Here is a 22999-nt window from a genome sequence, read left to right as displayed (position 1 = left end):
AACCACCTACTCTAAGGAAGAGACGAAGCAAAGAAGACAAGGTTTAGAGTAGAAAGAGTAGTGCTCGTGTCTACCAGGGATTGGTGAGATTTGGCAGTCTGTTTTTGTAATTAATTCACTGAGTATATAAGTATACATAAGAGTATTTTGCTTTGGCTTGGGTTCTGTTTTGTATGATGTGGCAAGTTTTTTTTTTTACAGATTTTGCTTAATACCTGCAATTGACCTTGTCAACAAGTCATTGGTGAGAAGTGGGCCACTATCTCTTTGATTTGCAGGGCAATAATTATATTTTGAGTCTGGTCTCATATTTGTTATAATATCCTTTAAAAATAATGTACTACCTTAGTTCAGTAAATGGAATATTTCCCATTATGATTTTTGGTTTTAAATTAGATCTTCAAGCTTAACTCCATTAATGAAATGAGATGAAAGGGCTGCTATTATATCAGAAGCTACTTTAACTTCCAAAGGTGGTAAGAATATAATTTCTAGGCTATTCTAAAAACCTCTTAGTTTCATTTTTTGTCTCTTTCCATGATTGAATTATGCTGTGATTGATTGTTTCAGGTATAGCTTTAGGAAATTTACCATACTTTTCAGGCCTTTTAATGATACCCAGACTTATTGTGAAAAACCAATACAATAGGTACTGTTCGGAAGTCAGTCAGATCAGCTTTTGCCATTCAGAATTTAGCTTCTGAGTTTCTGACCAACATCTATGCAAGCTAGGGAACCCTGGGTTCTGTACACCCAAAAGAATTTAAATTACTCTATGAATAATTTCTGTTATTTCTTGGCTTTAAGGAAATCCTTAATTGTGGCTCTTAATTTAATTATTTTATTGTTGTTGCTTAAATTTGTCAAAAGTTTCATTAGCTGGACAAAGGCTATTTTTGTGAATCAAATTTTTAATTAGAATTTTGTTTGTAGACGTCTGCATATTATCAAAAAAGCACTTCTCATGAGCCTGAGAAATTTTATCCCCTTTCTTTTCTAAGGCAAATCTAAAATGAACAATTTTGTCCATGTAAAGTGTTCCCCATTGTGAACATCAAAGACCCAAATCTCCTTCAGTGTAGCTATGCCATTTAGGGAGATTGTTTAGATGACACCATGAGAGCTGGCAACTATTGGTTGAATTTGATGCTTAAGCACACTCAGTCTCTAACCTCCAACTTTATGATCTGCCACCTCTGAATGGAGACCCTAAAACATGTATACCAGCAGGTGAAAAATCAGAAAAACATTCACTCTCTCTCTCTGGATCAAAACCAAGCTCTCAGAATAAACAACAACAACAACAACAAAAATAGGTCATCAGTTGTGGTAGTAGATTCAGTTGTCAACTTGGCCAGGTAAAGGCACCTAGTTCTGTTGCTGTGGACATGAGCCAATGGTACATGAATCTCATCTGTTGCTGATTTACATCGGCAGGAGGCGTGCCTGCTGCAATGAATAGCATTTGACTTAATTGGCTGGTGCTTAAATGAGAGAGTGCAAGGTAGCACAGCCAAAGAAACTCAGAGTACCTCATCTCAGCACTCGCAGCTCAGTCCAGGCCTTTAGAGGTGCAGAAAGGAATCACCCCGGGGAAAATTGTTGGAACCCAGAGGCCTGAAGAGAAGGCCAGCAGAGATCATCCTGTGCCTTCCCACATAAGAAAGAATCTCAAATGAAAGTTAGCTGCCTTTCCTCTGAAAGACTAACAAAATAAATCTCCTTTTATTAAAAGCTAATCCGTCTCTGGTGTGTTGCATTTCAGTAGCTAGCAAACTAGAACATCAGTACTGGAGAGGTCACAAAAACACTCTGTGTCCATCTTTCAGCCCTCACCTCCCACTTCTTTGCCCTCATACTCTTTTACATGCAGGTGTTTGTCATGTTCACACTCTTATTTGTTCACACGAAAGGGTTTGCTATGTTTCCATGTGTGCTTGATTGTCGGCAGGTATCTGATATGTTTCTATTTCACAAGAGACTTCGGCTGGGGAAGATGTGAAATCTTAACCAGCCCTACGGCATGTCATAGCACAAACTTTGCCTAGTGGCATGAGACCATCCTCCTGGGGTATATAAAAGTTCAGCTCTTGGGAAGTGTAGATGTCCTGCATCTCAGACATGAAATGGGGCATGTATTGCTGTCACTGACCTTGGCGTGAACAGTTGACCTCCTTACAGGACGAGAAATAGTCACATATTTTCCCCAGCTCATTGGAGGCTTTGTTCTGTGCAAGAATAAAGCAGCTATTTTCTGCGTGTTTCTGTTGTATGTGAGCCATGTTCCTAAGAATGTGCCATATAATAACTTGCTTTATGGGCAAGAGAATCTCATCCAGTTTTATTGGTGACCCACAGCACAGAATTTCTAAAAGTGAGAACAACAAATTCACAGTCTGTAAAACCAGTGAGGGTCAACAGTCTTACAGGGCCTGTGTCTGTGTTCCTCCTTATGGTTCTTATGACAAACAACACTATTAGACAACAACACAAAGCAGAAAGTATAAAAGAAAGAAAAAGAGGTAAGAAAAGAAAAAGATTAAAATAATTATGGTGAGATTCTACCAAGGATGTTGAACAAATAGGGAACCAATAGCAAAATACAGGTACCAAACAAAGAATAAAGAGCTGAAGGTCTAAACATTGAAGGAATAAAATTCAGACCCAGTGTAACTTATCACAGTGGTGATGAACAGTGAGCAGTAAAACACAAAAGGCCTCTGTGAGTACTGCATCAAGTCAAAGACTGGGGTTTGGTAAGAAGGTAGCTCATGGTATCTCAGTGGAAGCTTTAGAAAAACTGTGAAAATAAACAAAGACCACCCAAGTGAGAACAAACAGAAGTTATTTAGTCAGTGCTTCCTACAGAAAGAGATTCAGGTATGATCACTTGTATTTGGCAGAGACTCAAAGGCAGGCAGGGGAGTGAGAAAGTTTTATAGTGAAATAATAAAATGAAAGCTTCAAATATGATTAAAAGTTATAGCCTTGGAAAACTTGGAAGTTTGCTAACTAAAATGGAGTTTGTGACTGGTGTGGGGAGCATATTAACTTTCTCTGGTGGTCCTAAGTTGTAATTAGAGATGAAAAGTGGTAACTGGCAGTCATTGACAAAGTCCTGACTTCTCTGGATGCTTCCTACAGAGTCTTTGGTTTGGCTTCCTGCAACACTGGTCTGAATTTTATTGTCATATGTGGCTGGCCATTGCTCATTTTTGTGTTCAGTCCCTCATGTATCATAATAATCACTGATAGTGATCAATTTACCTTTCTTTTCATATTTACTTTTTCCTCATTTTATTCATCTTTTCTCATTGCATCAACCAGTATATTCTGTGCAAATAATAGTGGTAAGCTGCAACAGCAACAACAAAAAACATTCCTGGAATTTTTGAGAAATGGCTGAATCCATACTGGAATCAGGGAAGTTACAAGGTAATCTTGGTACATCCTGTGCATCAAAAAAGTATAATGTGTTAGAATAGAAACATGTTAGCAGTATTTAAAACAATGAGACCCTCAGAAAGAATTAACGTTAATTGTCTAGACTACATAGACTATATAAAATACATGAATCTTCACTTGTACAAAAACAATTTTTTAAAGAAATTATCAATATTGGAGGTGAAAATTGAAATAAATCTGTTTTTCTATAGGAATCAAATAGCCCCATGTATTAGTTTGCAAGTCACTGGAAGATGATATACCAGAACTGGAACAGCTCTTAGAAAGGGGAATTTATTAAGTTGCAAGTTTAAGTTCTAAGGCCATGAAAATGTCCAAATTAAGGCAAGTCTATAAGGGTGTCTAAATTAAGGTGTCCAGGAATGGTTACCTTGACTCAAGAAGGCTGATGCATCCCAGAACACCTCTGTCAGCAGGAAAGGCACATGGTGATGTCTGCTAACTTTCTCTTCAGTCTTCTTGTTTCATGAAGCTCCTCTGGGGCTGTTTTCCTCCTTCATCTCCAGAGGTCCCTGACTGTGTAGACTCTATTGGTTCTGGTTGCTCTCTCGACTCTGGTGGCTTTGGTGGTTCTGTTGCTTTTTTCCAAAGTGGTTCATCTTAATGAGCTCCAGTGAGCAATCCCACCTTGAATGGGTGGAGACACATCTCCATGGAAATGATCTAATCAAAAGTTACTCAAGCTTGGATGAGTTATATCTCCATGAAAACACTAAAAATGATTCCACCCAGCAATATTGAATGAGGATTAAAGGACATGGCTTTACTGGGGTACATACTAGCTTCAAACCAGCATACCCCAGTTGAGGAAGATAATCTCTTCCCCATAGAAAAATGGCAGATGATCAATATAGAAGAAATAATAACAATGAAAGAACAGTTTCCATTTTGTAAAATCTGAATTTTAGGTAAGGATCATCAATAAATTCTGAAACCATTTACCTTACTTTATAGGAATATAAACTAAATATAAGATTATTTAGGGAAGTCATGTGAAATTTGTTATAGATAATAGTATTATAATATCTATGTAGGATATACTTATTTTTTAAGGATAGTGATGTAATCAGGGGTGAATATGATGATGTCTGCAATGAATTTAAAATGGTTAAACATAAATGGCATAGAAAATGTGGATAATTCTTAGATTCTTATACAGGGGTCTATATATGTGGGGTTGTCCATTATGCATTTCTTTTAACTTCTTAATTTACTGCTTTATTTATTTTGTTATTTATACCCTATTGCACTACTTTATATATTTAATCAAAAGCAATATATTTGTATTCCTTCTTTTCTTTTCCTACTAATTATCCTCATAAATATTTCTCAATCTTTCTGAATTACCATTTCAATATTTATTTTAGGTACATCTTTATTATATGTCTTGGACTTGTGTTTGTGAGATTCAAACTGAAAATCTTTTTTTTATATTTTTAATAATTAATATTCAGCCATTTAATTCTGTTCATCTGCCAGATGTTTCCTGTTGTATAACCATTATTGATTTTCACATGGATGCTGCTTAATAAACTACCCCAAAACTCAGTAACTCAAAACAGTCATTCCTGGGTCTTTGGGTCAGCTGAGAGCTTCTCTCCAGTGGGTTATGTTCTCTTATGCTTCTGCAATCAGCTGTGGGAGAGGCAGGCAGTGCTACTGATCTTGGTTGAGCTCTCTTACATATTTGAGAGTCAGATCACTGTCAGTTGGTCCAGGAGAACCTCAATTGGAACATCTGGGCTCTCTTCAAGGTCTGCCATCTTCTACAGTTTTGCCTGGGCTTGTGCACATTGTGTTGAGGGTGTTCCCAAAGCAACTTCTGAGTTCCAAGCTCACAGCTCTTGTACATGTGTTTGCACCACATTCTATTGGACAAATGAAAGCACAAAGATGACCTACATTCAAGAGGTATGGAAATAGACTCCATCTCTAGATAGAGTTACAACTTCACAATGCCAAGTGCATTTATGTAGAGAATATTGTAAAGGACAGATGCCAGGAGAGATGAAGAACCATCTACCACTGTTTTAAAATAGTCACATATCTTTGGTTTATAGTTTTGTGTTTATAATATTTTTTAAGAAACCCAAGCCATTACAGATGAGGAAATCAGCAAACTTATTCCAGCTGCCACATGATACTAGCTGCTCTCAATTTGTGTTATTCGTACTATTACATTATCAGGACACACATATTTACACTATGTTCTATTCCCTTGCTTTCCACATTTGCTTTATTCTTAGTTCAACTTTAAAATAAAGTTAGTTTTACCACCAAACTTTAAAAATTTATGGGGTCTCATCCTGGCTTTAAATAACGAAGTAGTCAATATTCATGAGGGAAAAAGTATAAAGCCATGGTTTATACAAAAACCTTTCTTCACTTCATAAGTCTGAATTCTCCCTCATGTTTAGTTTAATTTTGACCCCTGAGCTCAGGTTATAGAAAAATATTTCGTTAGAGAAAAATATTTTTACCTTTGTTTTGACTTTCCCATTATATTTTTATTTTTGCCTGCCTTTTCTCTATTCTTGTTTCACATCAATTTGATCACATTTTCATTTTCCTTTTAAGAATTCTTGCAAGTTTCTAGTCACCTAAGGCATTTTTTAAGTTATTTCAAGCATACATAAACATAAGTAAGAAATTAATGGAATTTTATACGGAGAAGAAGGAGCTGGGTATGCTTTTGCCTGCATATTGATCAGAGTTCTAGAAACTTTTCATAACATTTCCTTCTTTTTGTTGAGCATTATCAAAGATATCAATCCCTAATATATTGGAACTGCTCAACATCAGCTTCACTTTTCTTAAAATTTTGCTCTCAAATTTTTAATTAGAATAGGATGACTAAATTTAAGTTTCTAGTACTGAAAACCAGTACTCTGTGGAAAATGTGTGGAGTCAGCTAGAATCTTGGAAAATGCATGTCTGGAAACTTTGTTATTCTCTCTTTTGTTGTTGTTGTTGTTGTTGTTACACTAAAGTAACAATGTGAGGAACAGGATTCACTTTTCCGCATTAACTTTTGTTTTGGATTCCAGTCCAGCTCCCTATGGATCCATCACCTCTTTATGATTCACTCTGAGAAATGCCTGGCACAATGTAGAAGCTCAACAAATGAGTGTTCAGTGAATGAGTGAATTAATTAAGCAAATAAAAATGTGATTCAGGCATCTTTCCTTCTTGGCACAGCTTTCCTTTCTCAGCAAAAAGCTCCTCTTTAGCAGAGTGATGTTGACCCACTAAGGAGCTTTTTGTCTGATTCGTGCCTGGGCCTTACAGTTCAACAACTTTCAATTACTTCTGACGACTAGGTTTGAAGGAGGTTGCAACTGGAGCACTCCCTTTCTGCTCAATATTCTCCACCCTGTCTTCAGACACTTTTCCAAAGATCTCCTATAATTGCTTCCCATGGCAACAGACTGTTTTTTTAGGTGAATTGAATGTCATTGAATTCTTGAGGCCTTTTCTATATATTTGTTGTTTTTTGTCCTATATGTTAAAGAAATTACAAACTCATTTTAGCTTATAGAACATAATATTCAGCTTCATTGTAGGTTAATGCAATTTCATTCATTTTATTGACCACATATATGCACACTAACAAACATAAAGATTTGCTTAATTAAGCAAAGTATATTATTTAGAATAGCATTAAAAATGAGGACTATGTGCTCATATACAGTATAAGAATTTTGCTATCTTCTCTAATAAATGGATAATCTATTTTTTAGCTCATGTTGTTACTAAATTAATATTGTTTCTATTATTGAACAGAGTTAATAGTACATTCCCATACTCTGGCATTCTTTGCAATTTTTATCTCTTTCTGTGCTAAAGGCCCTTAGTCATAATCTAAGGATATATGTTACCTGCGGCAAATAACTTAGCTATTTTAAATGGAATTGTTGACAATGATTTTGGCCAATCTTTTGGCAACTCTTTTCATCTTTATCTTTTTATGATCTTTTATTCAAAGATTCATTACAAATATTAATACATACCAATAATTTATCAAATTATTTATCAAATTTATTTAATTTATGGTGTGCTCATTTGGGACCTTTATATTTGTAAATATTCTATTTTACAAATCAAATAATCTGTATTCCAGTTTTATAATAACATTAAAGATATTTTAATTTTATACTCAACACCCTTCTAGGAGATTTATTAGTAAAGACCAAAAGCGTAGCTGAGAATAAGCCTGACAAATAATTTTATTAATATTATTTTATGTCTGAAGCATATTTTCTTAGATTATTTAAGTACAACTAATTGAAACTCTCACTTCTTTAATTTTCAATATGAAAGACAGTTATGAGTGCTGCTGAGTTACTTGGAAATATAATGTATATAACTGGAAAAAAGTTATATCTAAATTCTAAAAAATTTAGAATCTATATGCATAGAAATGTTTCCTAATAATAAATAACAAACAACGTTTCTCCTTAAAAGGGCCTGATACATGAATAGATCAGTATTAAATTAATATTCCATCCCTCTCAGAGTAAGCAGAAAAATAAACAGTTGTTGCCCACTTGTTCCCTATATTAATTACTATTACGTGCATGTCTAAATTGATTTTGTGACTGATATGAAATTTTAAAATAAATAATTTGGATATATAGAAGAAAGAATTTTTTTTTAAAAAAGAGCTCAATAATTGACATATATCACACCTTACTCTAGACACACATGAACTTTTCACTCCAAGGTATATTTTTACATAATTATGTTATTAATTATTTATTCACAGCATACTTAAGTACTATATTCTACTTTAGCAAAGCATAGTTGCAAATACAGCAATTTGTTGATTTTGATTCAATGGCATCATGTGAGTAATCACAATATATAAGACGGAAAATATTTCCTATGGCGGGAATGAACTGATAAATCAACTCACTGAACACAAATAGCATCAAAGCTATGTGGATCAAGATTTGTAGTGCAGTAAAAGGCAAATATTGACAGTGAACACCATTATCAAAAAGAAGATAGAAGCTGGTCTCTGGCTGAAGAAATGACGTGCTGAGGCTCTGTTTATTTGGGCTCTCCCTTCCGAAATGGTGGTCAAAACCCTACAACTTCATATACAGATCCATGGACAGCTTGCAAACCACTGCTGTAAAGTGTTTTTACTACCATAATCCTAGAGTGATAATACTGTAAAAGGTATCAGCATTTATAGGCTTTCAGCCTCTTTGAGAGACCTGGGGTTCTGAGATGTTGATGGCAGAGTCAGAACTGGTTGGTTACCTTGGAATGAGTTGCTACAATGGTGCATCATTGAAACACAGATTCAGAGCACAACCCAAACTATCAGCAAATGGCTCCTTTATTATTCGAATAGAACAAAGCGTCCAGAAGAGACAAATAGTCTGCACGACAAGTTTCAAGAAAACAGAGAAAGAAATCTCATCATGACCCGTCTCCCTGTGTAGTAGAAAACTGCTAATTCACCATTAGTAGATGACAGCTCCACAAGCCCCATTTTGTGACAGAGGAGAGATAAATCACTCTGGGGTGTGGTTTTACCCACCTCGTTGGGAGGGATTCCTACCACTGAAAATTCCTATTCTGTTGAGTACCTGCCTGTCCCTCATTTCCAGTTTAAGTTCTGCCTGGGACTTTTCATAAGACTTAACATCGCCTTGGGTTGTGGAATAGCACCTGACAGAAAAGGAGGTAGGGGTAAGAGAAGGCGGCGGTTTAGCTGGTATCCGCGACTTCTCCAGGGAAGGAGGTGTGGGTAGGTGAGCTTTGGGTGATGGCTTAACAGGTGTTTGTGATTTCCCTAATAGTAACTAGACACAGATACTCAATTACTGTGATTTTCATTCAGCTTATTAAAATACTATCATAAAATGAACTCACATGCAGGAGAGCCAAAATAAAAATATATTTCACACTAACATAGATACATAATTATTCAAATTTGAGATTATGAAATACTTAAGTGCATATTTACCTTATTATTTTTCCTATACTAATTTTTTCATTCATAATATTTTCGTCATCATTATTAAGTAATCTTTCTTCTCTTTGGTAAATTAACTTACCTAACAGAAAGTAAATACCAACTAGTTATTTACAGGGTTCCCTTCCTGGAAATTTTTAGCAGGGAATTTTCTTAATCCAATGAAAGGAGTCTCAGACTAATGCTCTTTTTCTTACTTCATTATTAATCATGAAGCAAAATAGTGTTTGTACTAAAAGAGATACAGAATTTTTTTCCCTCGATTTTATATGTATTATCTGGATAAATGATTTCTTTTTTTACGTTCTTCATTAAAATATTAATAGCAATTTCTATTTTTCTCTTTATAACAAATTTTGATGCACAGCAATTCATTGTAGTAATCGAGAAAACAACAAATACAGGAATGACAAGAATGTGCTGAGTTGGGTATTTTTCATCTCTCATTTGGTAGGATAGGATATTGCCGTGGGAACTGTTTACTAATTTTTCCTCCATTTTATTCAATTAGCTTAGATGAGAGAGGCTGTAAGAGCATTCATCTTTAATGTATACAGAATTGGCCTAATGACACAAGATATGCTCACAAAAATATTGAGGGATCTAATTTACTACAATGCATAATTTAATAATAGCTCCTGGTTTGGGTCTTTGAATAATAGCCTGTTTTTCTTTTACAGCTTTATTGCTCTTCTGTAATTGATCCTTTAGACACTTTTAAGGGACATGATAATTATTTTAAATGATATTATATTAGTAAACTTCTGCAAGAATAAATTCTTACTACTCCATAAAACAGTAAGTTGCAGTGAAGATACTGCTATTCTAACAAATGGCAATACATCTTAACTGATTAAAAAAAAAGATTGATAAAAATATTCATTAGTAAAAAATGTATAATTTGTGACTTTTTATATGATCTAGAAAATAAAATTTTGAATCAATAACATTGTGACATAATGGTTAATAATGTTTTCTCCAAAAATGATTATTTAAAGGAACATGTGACATTATTAGTAATGTTTAAATGTGTTTGGATAATGTAAAATATATTACAGGATAAGTAAAAGTAACTACTGTCTTGGGCGGGCCGCGGTGGCTCAGCGGGCAAAGTGCTTGCCTGCTATGCCGGAGGACCTCGGTTCGATTCCCGGCCCCAGCCCATGTAACAAAAAACGGAAAAACAAAATACAATAAAACAAGAAAATGTTTAAAAGATGTTTCCCTTTCTTCCTTCCTTCCTTCCTTCTCTCTGTCTTTCCTTAAAAAAAAAAAAAAAAAAAAAAGTAACTACTGTCTTATATTTGAAATATTATCTTAATCTATTTATGACTTTTATGATAGAGTCTTGATATCTAATTCATTAGAAATGACATTTTGATCAATTATAACTACATGAAAATCTAAACAATTTAAAATGTAGTTCCAAAGTCATCAACCATATGGCGTGATGCAAGTTGCGCATTCTGACTACATTAGCATCTCCTTTGTTACCAAAATAATTACTTCTGCTTAAAAAGTTGGGTTAATGGTATTTTATTGACAAATGAAACAGTGGATATGATGTTGTCACTGTGTTCCAGGATTATTTTACCTCCTTAGAGAAGAGGAAATCACTTAAATAGCTTTTCTTTGGTTTCTTATTTGACTAATGATGAGGCAACATTTAACCTAATATTGTACTTTATTATATTTACAATAAACTTTATCATTTTCACTAGTTTTTATTTCTTGAAACCACTCTATATAACTTAAAATTTTATTTTGCATTTTAGGAAAAGACCTAGTGTTTATAAGAAAAGGAAATGTTAATATTGCTTCTAACAATGAGATTTGCAATCTATAATTGCTGTACAATAAAATTTAAGCATTTTTGAGGTGAAAGGAAAGAACAAACAGAAATCCCTCCAAATTAGAAAAAGCGCTCACCTGAAGGATGATTAAAATTTGAGTGATTAATTAGCCATATTTCCAGTGCAAACAGCCATACTTAGTGAAGTTATACAATTATTTACCTTTGGAGGTATAAGTTATAGTATAAAAAATCTATTTAAACAATCTCATTGTATAACTGAAACTACTGAATTAAAGGCCTGGTTCCACGGTCAGTCTTTCTGGGTTTGGATACCTGTTACAACACGAATAACTATGTGACTTGTGCAATCTAATTATTCTCTTTGTATGTTAGATCCCTCATTTGCAAAATAACTATGAACTAGAATTTATCTTGTAGATTTGTTACAGGGCTTAAATGGATTTATATATATATATATCTGTAATATATGTATAATATATATAATGTATAAAAGTAATAACTATGCTGCCATATGACATTAATAATCATAACAATTATAATTTGTAATTCTATTAAATGATGTGTTTAATTTATTTGATCATTTGCTTATACATAGAGATTACTTTGTTTTACATTTTTACCTTTATAGAAAGTTTGTTCATTAATATTTCTTCATGTCCTAGGAATGTTATTAATGTATTTTTTTTGCCAGAAAATTTCCAAGTCAAAAGATATGCACAGGAGGTAGGCCATGGTAACTCAGCAGGCAGAGTTCTCACCTGCCATGCCTGAGACCTGGGTTCGATTTCCAGTGCCTACCCAAGCAAAAAAAAAGATATGTACTTTGCTATGCTATATTTCCTCTAGAATAGTTGAAATAATTATAACCTCAGAATCTAAGTTAAAGTTTGATTAAAATGTTTGCTCCTCACAGTACATAATACAATTTTATTTAATATTTACAGACCTAAGCAAGGGAAATGGTATTTTCTTTTAATTTTTGTTTCCTGAAATTTTATTCCCACATATTTTTATAATGAATTTCAAATGCCCATACCCCATTTTTAATTAGAATGATGATCCATTCTATATTAATTTGAAAGAAGAATTTTACATATTTAAGATTTTAATGTTTTTTTCATCATGTATGGCAGAAATATTACCCATTTTACATACATTTAGCTATTCTTTATATGAAAGATGTGACACACAGAGTTTTTGTTGCTTCTAATCAACCAAACCAACACACTTTTCTTTTATCCTGAACAGCTCTTCCTTGGCATTGGCTTCCTATTAATGTTGCTGTCTTGCTTTGCTCAAAGTAATAATCATAGTCCCCATAGAATTATCTGAAAACACGTACACATTTAAATTTGCTTAGTCTTGTTGGGGTACATGTAATCCAAATTATTATTCAGAATTGGAAGCTCAAAGCCATTGTCTATCACATTCCCAAAAGCTTTTAGGAAATTAGAAAAAAATATTTGAATGGTTATCTATAGGGCATACTCTCATCTATTTTTCTAAATTGTTTCAAACTTTTATCCCTGAGTGAAGTCAAGGAGTTAGGAATTGTACTATCATGACATCAGTCATAAACAAGCACAATGTCTTTGATAGAATCATCACAATATATCAGATTGATACAATCAATAACCCTGTAAAACACATTATTTTTACCTTGGACTGATGTTTTTGATGTAATTTTATATTACTTCATACAATATTCTGTTCAGGTAGTGTTTTGAGTTTCCTTTGGCTGCTCAAGTGAATACCATGCAATGGGTAGCTTAAAAAAATTATGGGACTTTAATGACTTGCGATTTTGAGCTTAGGAAAAAAGCCTAAATCAAGGCATCATTAAGGCAATGCTTTCTTCCCAAAAACTGGTGCTTTGGAACTGTCTGCTGGTGATCCTTGATTCTTGTGGTCCTCTGTCAGGTGACAATGAACATATTGGCATCTCCCTTCTCTTTGGGGTTCCCTTGATATTCAACTTTCGTGTGCTCCCACTGTTGCTCTCTTTCTCTCTCTCTGTTTGAATTTCAATCTGTTTATAAAGGACTTCAGTAATAGAAATAAGACCAATCCTGATGGAAGTAGCCCATGCTTTGACTGAAGTAACTTTATCAAGTACCCTGCTTACAATGCGTGATGGGTTTGCACCGTTGGGATTGCTATCATTTTTATGAACAAGTATTCTGTTTTTATTCATTAAAAGCTATAAATTGTATATTTAATAAAGTGTTAATTTTTGATCTAGTGGAAAGCTATTTCCAGTATGACTGTTTCAAATACCAAGTGAAAGTTTCCATGGTAGGTGATTTAAACCTAATTTTAACACTATTTCATGTCATTTTTTCTTTCATTTACTGAGTTCTTCAATGTTGCATTGAAATTCACAGATTTTTCTAACAGACAATTATAAATTCTTTCTTGAAGAAGAGGTATTATAGCTCTTAAATTAAGTAATTAACAAACATATTGACCAAATAAGTAATTAGTAGTAATTCTTTATTGAATCTGAGAATTTATTCATATTCATCTATAATTTCACCATTTTCTATAACATTTAACTCAAGTTATATGGGAAATTATCATAGTAGGCAAGTAAACAAAAAATGATCTACCATATCAATAGCCTAATATAGCTATACCATTTCTTGAATAATTCCTTTAGTCTCCTATATCCTCTCCTTGAACCTTCCCTCTTTCACCTGAAGTGTCATCTTAACTCAGCCATGACCATCTCAAGTCATCCAGTTAAAACATAAATCAGAACATGATTTATTCTTGAGAATTTTTCTATTCACATCTCATTCAGAGTAAAAATCATATTCTTTAAAACTATGCAAAATAATCTGTTTTCCGGACTTGGCTTTCCCTTCCCTCTCACAATTACTTCGAAGCTTACTTTGTTCCAGTTAAACTGTCTTTTTGTTGTTTCATAAATACATTAAACACCTATTTGAAATTGCTGCCCTCACTTGCTCAAATGCTTTAACCACCAATATCAATGTTACTTACACATTTCAAGGAAAGAGGGGACTTGAGAGGCAATATAGTGGATGAAATATCAGTGTCTAGTTAATATTAAAGTAGATTGGATCTTATTTTCAGTGTAAGCTATATAAAATACAATTGAGATTTTAATTTTAAGTACATCGATATTTTAAAAGAATAGGTTAAATCTTAGCAACATATATTTTTTTACTCAAGAATATTGTCTTTTTCTCCTTCTAGTCAAATAATTCAAAATGTATTTTCATAATGAATATAAGTAAATTGTCAAAATGACTTCATGAAGCTCAATATATAATGCCATTTTTTGAGTATTCCTAGATTTTATTTTATTTTTGCTACTTTGAGGAATAGTTGCCATACTATTTTTTCTTCTAATTACTCTTTATTGGCATTAGAGGGGGTTATTTTCTCTATGTAACTCATCTATTAAATAATCTGTACTTATTGAATAGAAATTTGCCTTTTTTCTACAATTATTGTTTTCATTCTCTCTCTGCTGAACTTTCATTCCAAGCTCACCAATGATAACTTGAACACTTGCCTTGGTGATTTTAAGATATATAAAACTCTTGGCCAGTGCACCTTAATCTTACCTATTAATTTCTGATCTCTATTTAAGAACCTAAAGTAGAGAACTTCATCACCATTGATTCTGTATATACTGAAGAGGCAGGTTAAATGCTTTGACCTGTTAATCTTCAGAGTAAGTTGGTATAAGAATTATATCCAAATTTGGAAAACAAGATTTTGTTTGCATTTCAAAATTATCATATTTCATAGATTTTTATTTAGTCAATCTTTCACAATCAATTACAGTCATTGTCCTTCTTTAAAATTTTTCTTACATAAGTACATCCAGTTCTTCTATCAAAATTATAACAAAATTCCTCTAAGGCAAGCTAAACTCTCTTCTGGGGAAACAAGATTGCAAACAACCAAATCCAAACCTATTTCTTTCAATTCTCCTGAATGTCAAGACAACATAAACATGTTGCCCACATAATTTATATTGAAATTGTTTGTGCAAACTTAAAACAAATTACATATCACTTTAAACTCCCATACTGACATTGTGACAATGTTGATGTTATTCTAATTGAATGGATGCATAGTCAATGCTGTAATATGCCTTTATAGTCTTAACCTAAGTAAATATCCTTATATTGTTTTATCTTTTATGATGAATATTAACATTTTAATGGCTTATCTGCTGTTGTAATGTTTAAATCATTGTCATGCGGAAGGAAAGAATACATTAACCTAGTTGAAAACCAAACTAACCTATTTTATTCTGATAATTTAACTGATATCTCTATTTGATGTCAAATCAAATATGAATGCTTCATTATTTATCGAGATCCTTTAAGTGCTATGCTTAATGGGATTAGTCTAGGAAACATGTGCCTTTAAATTGTCAGAATGTGAATAGTATGGATTGTATATAAATGGTTTTTGCTGCTATGGTTTGGAGATGTCATGAATTAATTAATGATTTTCCTCAATCCAATTTACTTCTGAAGTGGATACATATAAAGGAAAAAGAAATCATTTTTGGACTTGCTGTCTTAAGTAGTATCACAGTTATAATAAAAGGGGTTAAAGAAGTTAATGTTCTTTCTTTATTAAACATGTTCCTATTATTTGTTAAATATTTCTTTTCTATATCTGATATTTGTATGTATTGATTCCATTTAAAAAGGGATTGTTATGAATTGAATGGGTTGTATGTGGGTTTTCTTTAATAATATTTTAATGCATTAAAAGCCTGAGCTGAAGATGTTCTGGAACTGAAGAAAAAATATACTTAGGTGAACACTTACCTTTAAATAAAGAGATTCTATGAACACTTTAGGATGAAAATTGAAATAATATTGATAATTAATATGTATAAATAGATTACAAATGCAATTTAGAGTCATATTGAAAATATTTGAGGTAAAACATTCTATAACAACTATGCTTTTCATGCAACATACCATGTTACTTAAGACCTCTTATTTTTCTTCACATCACATCACTGAAAAATTTTAAATGAAATAATCATTTATTTCAAAATATTTGCCAACGGTAATTTTTAGAGCTCTCTCCTCGAGTTTTAGTAAATAACCTGGGCAATTTTATATGAAATAATTATAAAAAACATATATCATATATATTGTTTATAATTTATTTAACAATAATAATAAGGGAAACATTACAAGATAATATTGCTTTACAATATTTATGGTTATGTATGTCTTGGTTGTATCAAGTAATCGAATTTTAATCCTATCAAAATGAAACATAGCATGTTGGTTGAATACAAGCCCCTTTTTAACCCAACCCCATTGAATAACAGGAATTTGAATGAGGAATATCCAAGTGAATTTGAACCTTAATTTAAAGCAAACTTCCCAGAGTGTTTGACACTTAAATTCTCAGTACAGTACAGTGAGTGTCATTATTTTTATTATTATTATTGTTACTTATAAGGCATTTATTTTCCACTTTTAATAGTAAGAATATATTTCACCAATATACATATGCAGTATCTTCCTCTACTTTTATCCTAGAAAGTATTAGGGAGGAAAAAAAAAGTTCTGCTTTTTTCTCTCGAGAAAAGATTGCATCTAAAGATTTTATGACCCTAACTCAGTAAACCCAGATATATGATTGAAATGAACTTTTCTGTAATCATAAACTTGAATACGTAGGTCAGGAATAAAAGTTAAATAAATGAAGGGGTCTCTCTTTTTTTTTTATGAGATGCTAAAGAATCATGGGGACACTGATTACGAGATGCTAAAGAATCACGGGGACACTGATAAACTCTAGATGATTACTAGAGTAGTCCTATTAATTGTCATTAGTTATTTTCAAGTGACAAAGTATCCCTAGTATTGTGAGATGAAGAAAGAATTTGACACATTGTCAGCTTTTACATGAAATCCCCAAAGTCATAAGTTGGAAAATCATCAAAGAAACAAACAAACAAAATCTGCTCACTTGTGTCTAAGTTACTATGCTGGTCTAGACAACTATTTGGGCAATCTTATTTTCCTCAAGAACAGTCTTTCAGTTTTAAGAGCTGTGAAAAGCCATGAAAGAAAATAACTTTCCATAGTGGTGATTGAACCCATATTTCTTAGATCACATATATGCAGTTGGAAAATTAGATATGGATTACAAAATCTGATAAATATTTTAAAGCTTTTTCATTATGCTCATTTTGCTTAACCGTATATTACCCATAATGATTTTACAAATGATTATTTGTATTATATAAACGCTTGATTTTGGAATGTGATAGTTGCATATTTATCATGTCTTTTCATATATATCTGTATATGTACTCACGTTATGTATTTATTTTATTGTTTTAAATTTCATTCTCATATTTCATACCATAATTTAAAAATGTACTAGTTAGTATAGTATGCCCTATGACTTATAGTGTTGACTCAAAATAGTTTTCTATAGCAATATTTCGTATTTTCTATCTACAGAAAAGATCTCAGTGACAAATTTAACAGAGAAGTTACTCTAATGGGTGAATTTTATGTCCCTTAAGCAGTCTGTATCTGTATTCACAGTATAGCAGCATGTCAAATATGAAGGCCATCATATAATAACTTCTTTCAGTGCGTAATGACTAGCAACTCATATACTCTGTGAGCTATGGCAGCATGTAACAGAGAAGAATTTACATGGTCCGTTTACAAGATGAGGCTGCATAAATTCTATCGGATTATATAAAAGTGGTTATTAAAATAGGTCCTCAAGAGTTACTGGAGAGCTACAAATTCTTAAGCGATCTACTTTCAAGTCATTTTATAAGAATTATAATTTCATGCATATTGGGTACTTCTTTGTCATTGACTTTGGAAAAAAAAAATAGGACATTCAAAAGCCAGTTGCAGACTTCTTGGTGCAAGTGTCAATGCAGCCTGCACTATTAAAAGAGAAATGTTAAAGGAGAAAAATACTGTATGGTCCCACTGATGTGAACCGACATTCGAGAATAAACTTGGAATATGTCATTGGTAACAGAGACCAGCAGGAGTTAGAAACAGGGTAAGATAATGGGTAATTGGAGCTGAAGGGATACAGACTGTGCAACAGGACTAGATACAAAAACTCAAAATTGGACAGCACAATAATACCTAATTGTAAAGTAATCATGTTAAAACACTGAATGAAGCTGCATCTGAGCTATAGGTTTTTTTTTTGTTTGTTTGTCTGTTTGTTTGTGTCTTTTTTTACTATTATTATTATTATTTTAATTTTTTTCTCTATATTAACATTCTATATCTTCTTCTGTTGTTTTGCTAGTTCTTTTCCTAAATCGATGCAAATGTACTAAGAAATGATGATCATGCATCTATGTGATGATGTTAAGAATTACTGACTGCATATGTAGAATGGAATGATTTCTAAATGTTGTGTTAATTTCTTTTTTTTCTTTAATTAATAAAAAAAAAAAAAAGATTCTGTGTTCCCACAGCAGTTTGTATAAGGCCTGCAGTCATTTGTCTGGGGGCACCTCGGATCCAGGGGCTAGGCATTTCACCCTTTTTAAGCCCAGAGTTCCCTAGAACAATTTGAGAGCATGTTGCTGGTCCTAGTAGATATTTTGTTGAATAAGTAAGTAAATTTATGAATGCCCCTGGCACATGTTCCTCTGGACTCCTGCTTGGTATGGCAGCTCATTTTATTCTATGGCCCATATAATTAAAAAATTCTTCCATGCCAAAGCAGGAATCAGCTTCAAAAAAAAAAAAAAAAAAGAGAGAGAGAAATGGATACTGATAAAATTCACTTTGTTTTTTACTCAAAACAGGAATGTTAACCTACTGCAGATATTCGAAGCTATTATGAAGTTCTAAAGAAAAGCATGTTTTGTTATGAGAAAAGAAGCTCTACTTTATCAGATAAAGTCTCAAAGCTATGTACTGTAAGTCCTTGGGCTGCAGTGAAAGAAAGTTCACACATAAGAAAAAAAAATCAGAGTATTCCTAAGAGATACATTTGAAAGAAAGTTGTTTTTGTCTTGCCAAGACACAAAGATCTAGATTCTTAAAATGTGTTTGCTCATTCATTCATTCTGTTTCAAGACCTCTCCCCCCTACTGTGACTGAAAGGAAGGTGAATTCATAGAGTGCCTCTTGGAACAGTGAGAGGTCCTGTGGCTGGAGAGAGGCTTCCGGTAGTAGGTCTGTATAAGGCGCTACTCATAATTATCTATAGAAGCCGAAGAATCAGATGGAAGATTTCAGAATTCAGTCATAAAAGTATCTTAGGGTTGAACTTACTTTAATTTCACCTTGACATTTATTTTCATCTACATGACTAAAAAATTGTAAGTAATGATTTAAGAATGCCCCAAAGTCTATCAAGATGTTGTTACATCAAAATAGTGATGTAAAAGGTCTAGTTCATCATCTAGTTTATAATATCTTATTTTTATTACTCATAGGATGTTAGGAACATTAAGATAAGATACTTATTAAAGGGAACAGTCATATATTTGATTTATTTTTGTCATGAATGATTAAAAGAAAATCATAATTTTACTTATATTATTGGACAACCAAACTCCATGCCTTTGTGATACAAGGGGGAAATAGAGGGAGTTAACTTTTAAATATCTTCTAAATAAACACCTAGAACAATTAGAATTGATAGAAAGGGTAAATTTGGTAGACGGAGTAATATTCTTTTTAGAAGACTCAGTAATAAATCAAAGAGCAAAAGAAGTGTGAAAAAAAGACACAAAGTAGTTATTCTAAATTAAATTCCTAAAAGGTAAAGTCTTATAGACAAATAGGAAGCAAATATTCTGCTGCTTTTGTTGGTGTTGAAGAAAGAAGAAAGAAATTTCAGTCAAAAAAATGAGGGTCCCAAAACTCAAAATTATTTCCTATCTATTTTAATTTGAGTGAATTCTCAAAGGATGATAAAACAGAATAAAGAAATAATTTTCCTAGAGTTAGAATAGACCTCAAGATTTCATCTGGACAACCCTCCATGGTTTGGGCAAATAAATAATATCTACCCTTTGTCCACAGATAAGATAACCAAATTTCTGAAATGCCAACTATCTTATCTAGTAAACATGTTGAATCTTCCTAGGATTAAAGGTTATGTACTATTTCTTTAATAAATTCAGGGAACAGGAAGATGAATTTAAGTAAGCTTTGCAATATGAGTACAATTTCTTTTAAAGATATCTCATTTTAGAAAAAAATACCATTTTCTTTCTCACATATTTAAAGTTGTTTTTAAATTGCAGCTTAATTCAGAATTGATAAGACCATATGTATTTTACTGACTACAATGCATATATATGTTATGTATTTTATATGTTCACTTAAAAAAGCTATAATTAAACATTATCTCTTTCTCCTAAAATTTATAGGTGAGTAACATACAGAAATGATGTCTCCGAAAATTCACAATATAAATTCCTTAAAGAATTCCTATTCAGTTTATATGAGCCTATATTTATATAAACATATGATATGAAACATGTATTTATACATTAATCAACATATAATTGTGATAATAATAGCAATTGCCATTGTCAGAAATTAGTAAAATGCAATCTCTAGTGTATCAATAAAATAAATCTTCAAATATATATTCTATGAGAAACAGATTATTTTATTGGCTCCCTTGAAATTAATCCCATAATGGTAAAATGTTTATTTCATATTTTAATAAATAAAGTGTAGTAGTAAATAAAGACAAAACAGAAATGACCTTGTTTTCCAAACTGTTGATATTAAGTGGAAGGTTTTTTTAGCCCACACTTTCATTTTCTTCTGTCAATTTTTCAAAATTAATTTAGTATTTATAATACTTGGAAAGAAACATTTCTACTTTCAATGTTTTTATATTGACCCATTGAGGACTCAGCAAAAAAAAAAAAAAAAAAATTCTCATTGCTTTCATTATTAAAGTGAACAATAGTTTAATTCAGTTAAAACTAATAGAATCTCTACTTTGGGGTTAAACTTATATATATATATATATATATACATATGTACAGACTTTGGGTTTCAGCTACATCGTGCCACTGGCATGGAAGTCATCACAATCCATTTTACAATACAGAAAAAGCATAACAAACTGAAAATCAATGATAATTCTATGACTTAAATAACTGAGAGATTCCCCACCCCCAATCTGGTGAGATTTGTAAATACAGGGAATCATAAGACAAGATCAGTGTACCTGAAGTCAAAGCCATGGACCAATGTTCCATGTTCCAAAAATATCGGAACAGTTAAATCGTGATTTTGGCAATTGCTGGAAGCTGAGTGTGAACTAACCTGAACTGGAGAACACTTTACAGCTACATTCTAGGTGCCCCCACCACCACAAGCATTTTTGGGTTTAACTTTCAGGAATTCCAACAGGGTCTCATGATATGAATCCAGTTCATATTGGAAAACCAATTCATGTCTCTAGCAGTAGGATAAAAGTAACCGATTTTAAAAAAATGTAGGAGCATTTTTCATTGACAAAAGTCTATTCTCTGGGGCAAAACTTTTTTCAATTGATAAAACTTAACATGTAATACTATATACACACATTCTTAACATTCAAATATTTCATACATGGTGTACAATCAATGGCTCACAATATCATTGCGTAACTGTGTATTCATCACTATGATCATTTTTTGAATATTTACTTCACTAAAGAAAAAGAAATAAAAAAAAGGAAAGAAAAAACTCATACATACCATACTCCTTACCCCTCCCTCTCATTGACCACTAGTATTTCCATCTACCCAATATATTTTAACCTTTGTTCCTCCTATTGTTTATTTTTTATCCATAGTTTTTACTCATCTGTCAATACTCTAGATAAAAGGAGCATCAGACACAAGATTTTTACAATCACACAGTCACATTGCAAAATATATTTCATTATACAATCATCTTCAAGAAACAAGGCTACTGGAACATAGCTCTACAGTTGCAGGTACTTTCCTCTAGCCACACCAATACAACATAAACTACACGTATCTATACAATGCATAAGAATAACCTCCAGGATAACCTCTTGATTCTGTTTGAAATCTCTCAGCCACTGACGCTTTAATTTTTCTCATTTCTCTCTTTTCCTTTGGTTAATATTTTCTCAATCCCTTGATTGGGTCCTATCTCATTACAGGATTTCTGTTCCAGGTTGCCAGGCAACCCTGGGAGTCACATCCTACATAGAGGGAGAGAGCAGTGCGTTCACTTGCTGTGTTGGCTTGGAGAAAAAGCCCACATCTGAGCAATAAAAGAAGTTCTCTGGGGGTGACTCTCAGGACTAATTTTAAGTAGGCTTAGCTTATCATTTGCAGGAATAAGTTTCATAGGGGCAAACCTCAAGATTGAGGGCTTGGCCTGCTGATTTGTTTGTCCCCACTGCTTGCTAGAATATTAGAAATTCTCCAAATAGGAAAGTTGAATATTTCCCTCTTTTTCTCCATTCCCCTAAGGGGACATTGCAAATACATCTTTATTCACTGTCCAAATCACTCTGGGATTTATTGGGGCTTCACACTAACCCGGACAAACCAACAAAATCTCATGCTTTTCAAGATTTCATGTACTTATAGTGTTCCACTAAATTGACAATACAAGTTAAATTAGGAAATACACTACCCAAAATATAAATTTTGCACCAAATAAACATCTCTCCCTTTAGTTTCACACAGAAATTGAAGTTTTATCAGAGGTTTATCT

General features: G+C 32.6%; 1 long non-coding RNA gene across 2 annotated transcripts in view; it reads right to left on the bottom strand.

The window, feature by feature from the left end:
• Positions 1 to 4896: 4896 nt before the first annotated feature.
• Positions 4897 to 22999, bottom strand: part of LOC143679372 (uncharacterized) — a 72367-nt gene continuing 54264 nt past the window's right edge. Inside the window, exon 4 of one of the 2 annotated variants that reach the window (XR_013173695.1) lies at positions 4897 to 5333. This is a non-coding gene — a long non-coding RNA (uncharacterized LOC143679372). Of the gene's footprint in view, positions 5334 to 6343; positions 6964 to 22999 lie in introns of those variants that run through there. The other variant, XR_013173696.1, reaches the window with a different exon arrangement.

This window comes from Tamandua tetradactyla, chromosome 4 (assembly GCF_023851605.1).
Source record: "Tamandua tetradactyla isolate mTamTet1 chromosome 4, mTamTet1.pri, whole genome shotgun sequence".
Lineage (NCBI taxonomy): Eukaryota > Metazoa > Chordata > Mammalia > Pilosa > Myrmecophagidae > Tamandua > Tamandua tetradactyla.
The sequence above is the reverse complement of the archived record's forward strand: the minus strand, read 5'-3'. Positions and strand labels throughout refer to the sequence as shown.